General features: G+C 35.6%; 1 non-coding gene across 1 annotated transcript; it reads right to left on the reverse strand.

Annotated features, from left to right (window-relative positions):
- Positions 1-11293: 11293 nt before the first annotated feature.
- Trnaf-gaa (transfer RNA phenylalanine (anticodon GAA)) lies at positions 11294-11366 on the reverse strand. Its single transcript has one exon. It is a non-coding gene; the product is annotated as a tRNA-Phe (tRNA).
- Between the last annotated feature and the right edge of the window lie 596 nt (positions 11367-11962).

Consider the following 11962-nt stretch of genomic DNA (forward strand, 5'->3'; position numbering starts at 1 on the left):
GTCTGTCAAAACTAAAGGAAACCTTTTTTTTATCCCAAGACAATGGACGAAAAAAATGTTCTGTTCTGACTCAGTGGAGGGAAATCCTTTTTGATGCAATTCGTTTAGTGCAAATCTAAATCGATCCTTTTGAAGAGCTGCATATTTGCTAACATTGAAACCCAAATTTGTGTCAAATGCTGTCTCCGTTGGAAGATAATAGAGATTTTTTTTAAATTCTGAATTGTTTCTCTTGTACTGTCTCCGGGATGCGAATGCTCCATGGAAACACGTACAAACCTCGATAGTTAGTTTATATATAGTAATTTTATATGTTATCGACAGTGAAAAATTCTGAGGCACAATCACCGAAGTTCAGCAACGTTGAGCCTAGCCAGCAGCAGATCGGTGATCATTTGGGGCGCTGTATGTACCTTCTGGGAAGGTTGGGCGTGGGGCCAGCACCCTCACCCTGTAAAAAGAACTCCTCGCTACAGAAACATCTACAAAAAGTTGTAGATGGCCTATGCCCCTCCAGGGGCTCAAGGGCTATGGATGGAAAAATTCTGAAGCATAGTATATTTTTAGACGCAGACTTATTGAACATCGAATAAAATAAAACCGAAAATAAATAATGGAAACAGTTTCCGAAACACGTAAATAAAAAATGAAGATAATGCAGACACTAGGAGTTTATTAAATTCTAAAAAGAATCATAAGATTAATAAACTTACAGAATAGAAAATATTGTTGGTATTATTTGGATGTTTCTGACTGCTGTTCTCTTAAGTGTTATTTTCACAACGTTTCGGTCGCTATAACCTACGGCTTTCTTGAGGCGTATTTTGAGAATTACTTTGGACATCTATCCAGTCATAGCTGATGGAACGAAAGCAAGCTACCCATGTGGATTAAATAAAGCGTTCCGTTCTGGAATTCCGTAAAGATTCCCGAGTTTGACAGAAAGAGTCCAGAGTTCGACAAGATACACCAGAAAGAGATCGAGGGTTATATCGACCGAAACGTTGTGGAAATAACACCCAAGATGAAAACAGTAGTCCAAGGTTTAGTGAACGTCGAATACGGTAAAACTGGAAAACGAAAAAGAAAAATACAAAAGAAGGAAAACAGTTTCAAAAACTTGTAAATACAAAATGAAGACAAAGCAGGGACAATGAGTTTATGCAAATCTGAATTTGTTAAAATGGCGGCAATTGCCGGATGACGAACCCCGAGATTGAACTCCACGTTGCCCGAAAATACCCATACCAAGGCCAAGGATGTTAACACGCGTTCTGTACGTTTATACAAATAACGTTTTGTTAGCGTTTTATCATTAGGAACTATATTCATTTTTAAACGATTTGTCTTATAAGGAGAAATCTCGTTTTTACCTTTTTTGAAATCAAATTGATTCATTTCATTGATCTATTTGTTTTTATTTTTATCTTTGGTAAACGAAGTTAATCGGGTTTTGGGAAGTAAAAGCTACGAAGGTCGTTCCAAAAGTCAGGTCACCTATTTTTTAAACTCAAAAACTAAAACGTTATAGCACTACGAAAACGGGAGTGATACCATAAAAATGAGCGCCCGTTTGTGCTCCCGAATTTATTTTTCTACATAGTCACTATCATTCTCAATACACTTTTGCCAACAATGAACAATGGCTGTGCATGGGTGTCCAGAACACGTTTTGTCATGCAAGGGTAGTTCCAAAAGTAAAGCCTTCTATTTTTTAACTCAAAAAGATAAAGAGCTATGAAGATGGGAGTGATACCATTAAAACGAGCAACCTTTTGTGCTCCAGAATTTATTTTTCTACATAGTCACCAGTATTCTCAACGAATATTTGCCAGCTTCTTTTGATGCCACGAACCCTGGAGCTTTGTCACTCACATTTCTGTCGCCACTCTGAAATCGACGAACCCATCTCCTAACTGCACTGAAGTTAACTGCATCGGCCTTGTAAGCGTCCAACAGGCACCGACAAATTTTGTGTAGAGGAATTTAATGACGCATCTCTGCGTCGGACGCACGTCCATGGCAGGGATTGCTTTCTTGGAGTCTCACACCGTCAATATATACAACAGAGAGATGAAACTTTCGCATCATGAATGCATGAGTTCAGTCATCATAACAATGCACTTTGCAATCCCCCTCGGGTGGAATAAAAATAGGAGGCATTATTTTTGAAACACCCTTCATAGTATCTTTAAATATTAATGTAACCTGTGTTACGTTTCATTATTTCGGTTCTGAATTTTTGAGATGAGGATTGATTATTCGTATTATATAGATTCTTGGAACTGTTGTTCTCACTTTGGTGTTATTTGCACAACAATTGGGTCGATGTAACCTATGAACTTGTACATGTGTATCTTGTCCAACTCGGGAATCTTTCTGTTGAACTCGGGAATCTGCACGGAATTTCTAACGGAACCCTTTATTTAATCTATGTTAGCAGCATGCTCTCGCCCCGTCAACTATGACTGGACAGAAGTCTTAAATAATTCTCAATTTTATTTTTAGTGTAACCCGCACTGAGGATTGAAACTTCAATCTCCAGAAGAGTGTAACTTTTACAACTGAATCTTATCAAGTACTTTATCCACTGCCATGGGTCCTTGCAGATAATTTTAGTCCGATTTTTAGGATATATATATATATATATATATATATATATATATATATATATATATAAACTAGCAGGCCGCTCAGTGTTGCCCGGTCATAAAATACACATAAGTATTATATTTTAATTAATGCAGAATTCTTATTTATTATAAACAGAAATGCCGTAGGTATTAAGCGTAACGTTAAATTCATTTTAAAAAAATGAAGTAAAAAAAATAACGGAAAGAAACTGAGACATGTGCGAAACCTAAAGACAGGGAGTCAAGTACGATAACAATTAGACCAGCTTGATGAGATATTTAAAAAGTGTTTTCAAACCTACTTATTTTTAACGTAAGTAATCTGTCATGTGACCGATTCATGGATGCGCATTCGTGAAACAGTTGACAAACAGAAAAAAATCGGTGACCTCTCCTCTCACGTACCAAATTTTCAATTTTGACCCCCCTTAGTAGCCCTTAATACCGGTGAAAACGTAATAAAAAGTTGTCCATATGTCTGAATATCTATATACCAAATTTCAAGTCTGTAGATCACAAATTTGTTGAGTATATAGGTTGAGAAGTTTTCTCACAAACACATTCTCACTTTTATAGATATATAGATAGATTTATAATTGGTATAATATAATATTAGTAATATATGGTTCACATATGGTGTTGAATTCAATACTAGGCCAGCTTAGTAGTTATATGTCGCATAGCATATGCACTGCTTCTTTGAGTCGTCTTACTCACTTCGCTGAAATAATCATCAATCCCCAAATTTATTCCAACTAGATGGTGAGTCTGTTTCCGCAAGTAACCACTGATGAGAGTGTAAGTGTGGTACGGAATAAATTGACTTCAGGTACGTCCAATGATGGAGTACCGTTGCCACATCTGGGCAGGATAAGCTTCTAGAAGCAGCTTATCCTGCCTTGACAAAGTTCAAACTAGACTTCGTAACCTAGTGGGGGATGCCCTTTTCTCTTCCCTGCAACCTCTTTCCCATAGAAGTGACGTTGCGAGCCTGTCTCTGATTTATCGTTATTTTCATGGCAAGTGCTCGTCTAAGCTTCAATCTATGGCCCCCCCTCGCCAAACTTTCACGAAAAACACTCGTCTAGCCAAAACCACTATCAATAATTCCCCCCCCCCCACTCTTTATCTTTGCCTAAACTTAAACGTAGATTCCATGAACAAAGCTTCTTTTTTAGAACTGCACGCCTGTGGAACTCTCTTCCGATTGTCTGCTTTCCAGCTGACTACAATTTGATTGTCTTCAAGTCCAACGTAAACAAGTTCTTGATGAACCGTCCCCCTAAGTAAACCAATTTACAAAATTTCAACTACTCACGATTACTACGCTATAATCCCATTGACTAATGTATACCCATTAACCCTTATCCTCCAGTGGCCCTTGGTCTTGATAAGTGGTGACTCTTATGTAAAAAAAAAAAAAGATACTTTACTGCATGAACGCATTTACAGCCCAAGTGACAATATAATCAAAATGTTACATACTTCGTGATGGAATCTAATGTATATTGTCAGGAAAAAGATCTGGCAATAAGATCACCATCGTCTCCAGTATTGGTTAATGTATTCATTAAATACTTCGAAGAAAGTGCGTTAAGATCAACACCAATAAAGCCAACACTGTGGGTGCGATACGTGGACGACACATTCATACTCTGGCTTCACCATGAAGATGTTAAAATATTACCGAAGCATGAGTATTCTATCCGTTCATCTATGCAGTTCACTATGGAAAAGGAATCTAAAAAAAAAAAAAAAGAAATCATCGTTCCTAGATGTGTTCATAACTGGTCAGAGCTTTATGTTATCTGTATATCGAAAGTCAACTTTTATTGGTCAGAATCTAAACTTTAACACCCACCGTCCATATAATCAAAATAAAATAATCGTCCATTGCCTGCAGCACCGAGCAAAAGTAGTATGCAGTAACAGCCTTCATGAACGGTTTAACAGAAATCCCCCACCGAAACAACTATCCAGAGAGCATGACATCAGTTTCAAGAAATCTGAGCCAGACGCTAAAGGAAACCTCCTGACAACTCTCCACAGTTTGTATACATGAAGGGTTTGTCGAAAAAAAAGCAAAGGATATATAATCAATATAACAACAGGGAAGTACTCATAAGCGACTCAACTCTCCAGAAACATCTTGTATGAGTCAAGTTCCCTACGGAAAGAATCATGACAAAAAATGGTGTGTATGAGATCTCATGCAAATGTGGAAAATTATACAAAGGTGAGACATGTCGTTAGAATAATAATAATAATAATAATAATAATAATAATAATAATAATAATAATAATAATAATAATAATAATAACAACAACTAGCAGGACCCGTGGAAATTCCACGGTAGTTAAAATATTTTAAAACACATCAGTAAGAAATTCCTTATTGTTATATTAAAAAAAATGAACGTATGGAAGCAAGTAGAACAAAGAACTTTGGTTAGAAGAACATCGAAAAGTCGTAATACTTAAGTAATTGAAGTATAGATATGAACACGTGGAAGAAAAAGGAAAACCGTTTACCTTTAGAGGACGAAATAAAGAGTAAGACGACTCAGAGAAGCAGAGTTACAATCAACCACTAAGCAATCATTAATTATAAATTGTGTGTGTATGTGTGTGTGTGTGTGTGAAGTAATAATATGTAGTAATAAATAATAATATTTACATATAGAAACAAAGTAAGTTTTAAGAATCGTAAAATTCGTACTAGAATTGTCCGCAATGACTCGTGGAAATGAATAGAGTATTTGGTAAAATTCAGTTGTAAAAATTACATTCGTCTGTAGTTTGAAGGTTTGGGCGACCCAAAATACAATTGCGAATCATTTGGAACTGCCATCCAGTCATTGGTTACAGAACGATTCCCGAATTCGACAAGATTCGCCTGAAGAAGTCGGTAGCTTACATCGACAAAACGTTGTGCAAATAACACTTAAGACGAGTTCAGTAATCCAAAGAATTCATCTAATACGGATTTCATTATTTCCTATATTCTTTTTACTTTTTCGTTTTCACGTACTGTATATTTTTGTTGCTAAGAAAAAAAAGAAAGAAAAAAAGAAAGAAAAAAAAAGAAAGAGAAAAAAGAAAGAAAGAAAAAAAGAAAGACAAAAAAGAAAGAAAAAAAAAGAAAGAAAAAAAAGGAAGAAAAAAAAAAAACGAATTTAATGGCGATCCCTAACATTACACGCATAAGGCAAAGCTCTCTGACGGGAAGGAACAATTAATAAAGCAAATAAATTTGGAAAAACAGACGGCAATTGCCGGATGACAAAACCCGAGATTGAACCAGGGACCTCTAGTCTTACGCTCTCAAACCGAGCTATTTTGACTTAAAATTATTAAATTATTTATTTCGCTGTTTATGTTAATATTCCATTGATATATTTTTCAATCTACAGTGACACGCTTCTGTCATTTCTCACTTTCTTTCTTCCTCTCTCTCTCTCTCTCTCTCTCTCTCTCTCTCTCTCTCTCACTGTATATATTTACTAGCAGGGAGATCCGACGTTGCCCGGGAATGAATGATGATCAACGAATGTTTCACACTCCCATATTTTTATTGTCATCGAAATCGGTTAAATCGCCCATTTTTCAATCACATCGATTGATTGCCTGTTCTAGTTGGGGACCCATTGCGGTACACCGGGAGGAAGCTTCACTTGACTCCCCGTAGTAGCTTAGTCTATAATACATTGTAGGCTACAGTACACTGCAGAGAACCTACTGTTGATTGTATAAAATTATTTTTATATATAATGGTTTGAATTAAAGTTTAAAATGCAAAAGTAAAGTATCATGGTTTAATTGTGCTCTAAACAGAAACATTCATTTCGAACGCGCCCCTGTCATATCAAAGAACCTACTGTTGATTTTATATATCTGGCCTTTCTGTCTATGCGGTGATAATGGCTTGAATTAAAGTTTAAAATGAAAAAGTAAAGTATCATGGTTCAATTGTGCTTTAAACAGAAGCATTCAATTCAAATGCGCCCCTGTCATATCAAAGGATCTACTGTTGATTTTATATGCTGGGCCTTTCGGCTTGTGTGGTAATAAAACTTCTCAAATGCACTTGTGATGTTAGGCTGTATAAGGTGTTAACTTTGGTAAAAAAAAAAAAACACCTGTTCCTTCTTTCATCGGATATTTTTCGATTATCGATTATCAATACTTATTGAAGACACTCCGATACAAAACCTAAGAACCCTGCCAGATACATAAAGTACATTAGAATGAAATTTATTAAAAATCGGCCAAGCCGTTGCGTAGTCTATAGGAAACACACACACACAGTCAAAGTTCCTTTTATATAGGGTGCGGTAGAAATATCTCCCACATTTTGATGCGATATTCCTAGTCGCGTTCTTGCAGTTTCCGAGCAATCATTAATTTGGATGGAGCTGCATACCAGTGTGTTGAATTCTTGCATCTGTTCACGAGCAACATAAAGTTGAAAGTTTAAAATGCGGGAGGAATTTCTGCTTTACCCTGTATATTAGCAGAAATAAGAATATATTTAAAAGAGGAAACAAAAAATAAAGCATATAATGTTAAAATGATGATAAGCACCGGATGCCGGAATTTAACTAGTGACCTTTACATATTCAGTCTAACGTTTTCCCAACTGAGCTATTTAGGCTGTCGAACCGTTATTTTCATTAATGTCCGAAAGCATCAATTACTATTGTAAATGTCCGTTTTAAGCAAAAGCGTGTAAAGAACAATTATATAACCTAGTTGAGCTTTGAAAATCGGACTTTAACTCAACCAACAGAAAGGATTGGTCTCAATCGACTGGATCATATATCCGTGTTGTTTATATTTGCACGCATCGAACGAGGTGCCCGAAACATGTTAAGAGAAGGGGGGGTGATATCATAGGGAATGCTTTCAACGGCGTATTGGAAGCATTTTTAGTTTGTACATCTTGGCATAAAAATCCAGCAAATGCAATATTTATTGTGTACATAAACGAATATTTCAAACTTTAGTAAAAAGAAAAAAACAAAAACAAAAAAAAACAATAAATAAATAAAAATAAAACAAAAAACAACGGATAAAATTATTTTTTTAAAATATGTAGGAGGTTCAACTCCTTGTAACTTTTAAACTGAACGAGTCGGACGACCCATTTAAAGAACAAAATACTGAAAACGGATGCTTAGCAATAGAAGCTTTTGAGCACTTGATAAATAGGCGAATAATTAGGTTTTGATTGACGGCCGAAATAACTCGCTTGAGAGAGCGTTAGACTAAAGATGTAAAGGCCCCTGGTTCCGGCATCCGACTGCAGTAAAATATTTTGCATAAAATAAATTTGCGAGTAAAGAAAATCAAACTTACTCAGTGATCCATTTTTCTACAAAACGGGTAGTGCTACCCGTGAACACCAAAAGGAAGGGGAGTATCGTGTGATATAGTATTAAGAGCTTTAAGCAATAGGTAGCATTTTTAAACCATGAATAATAAATTAGATTAAACTCATCTTATATTGGGCGTTGCTCGGGAAAAATGTGAGGAACTCGAGAAAACTCTGTGCTTATTCGTGAAATCTCATGTGACTATTCTTGAGTGTGAAGCCATCTATAATATAAATCTCACCTGTCTGTTTAGATGTATGTATGCATGTATGTATGTATGTATGTATGTATGTATGTATGTATGCCTAAAACTTTCGACAAAGGCAATGGATTTTCGCGAGATCGGTAGAGGAAGGGGTCGCTTTTTCGTCGATATTTAGGAAAACCATCCTCCCTTTTCGATTGACTAGCTTTAATTTAAACTTCCACCACTTCAAGTTTGGAGATGGGCGCAAAAGCATAGACGTCACTTTCTTTTTTTTTTTTTAATATTCTTTTCCGCCTTCGCGGCACGGGTTCAAGCCAGCTTGCCTGCCTATTACCACTTTTTTTTTTTTTTTTTGCTCAACACACACCTCCAAAACACCCGGAAAACGCCGGGAACGTATCCTAGTTAATAATAAGTGATAGAACGAATTATTTTCGCGCGAATCTACTCTTCAATAAGTATTATTTTATTTTACAAGATAGGTATGTTTTCAAATAGGATTTGGAAAGATCAATTTAACATTTTTAACCAAAACAATCTGGTTTATTAGAAATATTTTAAAACTAGCAGATGTACCCGGCATTGCCCGGTATAGAATGTAACGTTAAATTCCTTTGAAAAAATGAAGTAAAAAAAAAAGAAACGGAAAGAGACTGAGACATGTGCATGCGAGTATTATGTTTTTTTCTAAACAGTTCATTTCTTGTAAGTAAAAATACATATATTTGAGCTGAGATCGAAACCCAAACCTAAAGACAGCGAGTCAAGTACGATAACCATTAGGCCAGCTTGACGTGCTTGAAAAATGTTTTCAAATCTACTTATTCTTAACATAAGGATGCTGTTAAGTGAACGATTCGCGCATGCGCAGTCGCGAAACAGTTGGCAAACAGATAAAAATTCGATGACTCCACCTCCAGGTACTAATTTTTCAATGTTCACCCCCTTAACAGCCCTTTCATTCCGGATGAAACTAATTAAAAAGTTTTCCACATGTCTGACTACCCTATATAGCAAATTTCAAGTCTTTAGATCAAAAATTCGTTGAGTATATAGGTTGAGAGTTGTCCACACACGCGCGCGCGCACACACACACACACACACACACACACACACACACACACACAGTCTTTCTTTTATAGATATATAAATTAAATCGGCAGCTGACTCATGTGAATTGAGTGAAGGCATTATTTTCTGATTTCATCAAGGTTGCGTGGTTGGCTGTTTTTTTGTTTTACGGCATATCAACCCTTTTCAAATCCAAAGATTTTGAAGAAAGATTTTTTAATAGAATATATTTGTTGTTTTCAAGTCAGTTTCTATTCAACCCATAGTTGGGGCCCTAACAGGTACTACCACTCCGGGTCAGAGTGGACCTGGGAACAATGGCAATTAAAGGGTGGCTCCACACTCCCCAAAGCCCGCAAACTGGCACCTCACCACTGGATATAGTTTAAGGTCATATCCAGGACCCGATTTCATCAAGAGGATATTCGATAATTGTTGGATCGTGTGCACTCCACTCGTCAATCTATATCAGTTCACCATTAAAAATTAATCACGATAACATTCCTGTCTTTTCTAGATGTGTTGATAATTCGCACTAATGAGAGGTTCAGATCATTATTTTCTATTGAAACTTAGAACGTTGGTCTTATTCAATTTGTTAACCGGTGTATAGGGTGACAATAAGAGGAGTTTTAAATATGACTAAAAAAATAAAATAGCAGTCAGGATTAAATATTAAAATGTTAAAATCGATTTGAAATATATCTATTTTTATTTTATAACAACACAATCCAGAGTGCCCTCTTTTGGGGTATATTAAACATTAAACGAGTGAGTCTAGGTCTGCCTCCATGGGAAGGCAATTAAATAGCAACATTAATTTTTAATAGTTTATTATTATTATTATTATTATTATTATTATTATTATTATTATTATTATTATTATTATTGTTGTTGTTGTTGTTGTTGTTGTCGTCTCCGGGGTGTGTATGCTTCGTGAAAACGTGCGCATAACTCGACAATCAAGAAAAACTCATCAGAAAATTTTTTAAAATCTAAGAGATTGTATATTTTAGAAATAAGTTTATTAAATGTCGAATAGAAAAAGAAGAATGAAAATAGTTTCAGAAACACGTAAATACAAAATGAAGACAAAGCGAAGAGTTTACTAAAATATAAATAGAATCGTAAGCTTAATACAATTACAGAATAGAACATATTTTCCAAATTATTTGGATTCTTCCGACTCTTATTCTCATATTGAGTGTTATTTTCGCAACGTTTCCGTTTATGTGACCCCCGACCTTCTTCAGGGTTCATGGCTGACAGGCTACCCCCGTGAATTAAATAAAGAAAGCGTTCGAAATTCCGTGCAGATTCCCGAGATTGACAGAAAGATTTCCGACTTCGACAAGATACAGCTGGGGAAAGTCAGAGGTTACATCGACCGAAACGTTGTGAAAATAACACTCAATATGAAAATAGTAGTCCGAAGAATCTAAATAATGCGAAGAATAAAACCTCATCTAAAGAAACGTTCAGAAAATATTTTAAGCATAAAAGTAATGCTATAACAAGACACAGAACTCTGATATAGGTGAGTGAAAGAAGGAGGTTAGCTCTTTTGTAACTCGTCTCAAGAAAGAGTCCAGGTCAATTCAAATAGCCTTGGTACTTTTAATGTACAAAATGTGTGCACTTCAGTGCTAGTCCGTGCTTATAGTTTTTTTCTTTTTAAGAGTTGTTTATTATCCCCACCCCCCACCACACACACTTTTTTTTTTACATTTCGTGCTTGTTTTTTTTTTTTTTTTTTTTTTATTATTGTAATTGTTATTGAAGTTAACCGTGCTTTGGGAAGCAAAGGCAAAAAAAGCTAGCATTTTAAAATATTGATAAAAACCTGTATTCAATTATATTCCCGAGTTTATTTCATTTTTTACTATTTTTGTCGTTATTATTTCCACCTATTTTTATATTTTGGTTGCAAAAGAAAAAAAAAAGCAAGCATCCTTAACTGGGAAAAAACAATTAATTCTAAAATTAAAAAGATGACAACCGCCGGATGCCGAAACCCGGGATTGAACCAGGGACCTTTAGATCTTCAGTCTAACGCTCTCCCAACTGAGCTATTTCGGCTGTCTGAAGGTTCATATATTATTAGACAATTCAACAAGCTTTTTAAGTATTATCAAAGTACGTTCTCTCTTTGTTTACATCAATAATTCATTGATATCTTTTATCAATCTTTTGTGACATGATCCTGTTCATGAACAATCTTTCTCTTTCTCTCTCTCTCTCTCTCTCTCTCTCTCTCTCTCTCTCTGTATATATATATATATATATACACTGTCTCTCTCTCTTTCTCTCTCTCTCTCTCTCTCTCTCTCTCTCTCTCTCTCTCTCTCAATATGATTACATATAAAAGAGAAAGTGGAAAAAGTGGAAAAATGAATAAGAGAAGGCGTTTAGCTCTTCGCAATTCTTTCCAGAAAAAAAATCAGGTTAAATTGAATAACTTTCGTACTTTTAAAGTACAAAATTTATGCAGTCCATTTTGTGCTCGTATGCACATTAGAAAAGAGAGAGAAAGAGTGAGTGAGTGAGTGAGTGAGTGAGTGAGTGAGTGAGTGAGTGAGTGAGTGATAGGAAGAGAGTAGAAGAGAGAAGGAGAAAGTGGAAGAGAGGGAGAGAGAAAGAAGTCTGGCAAGACTTTAGTAGACTCAAGCTCGACT

Source organism: Euprymna scolopes, chromosome 18, assembly GCF_053919585.1.
Source record: "Euprymna scolopes isolate OS-2025 chromosome 18, ASM5391958v1, whole genome shotgun sequence".
NCBI lineage: Eukaryota > Metazoa > Mollusca > Cephalopoda > Sepiida > Sepiolidae > Euprymna > Euprymna scolopes.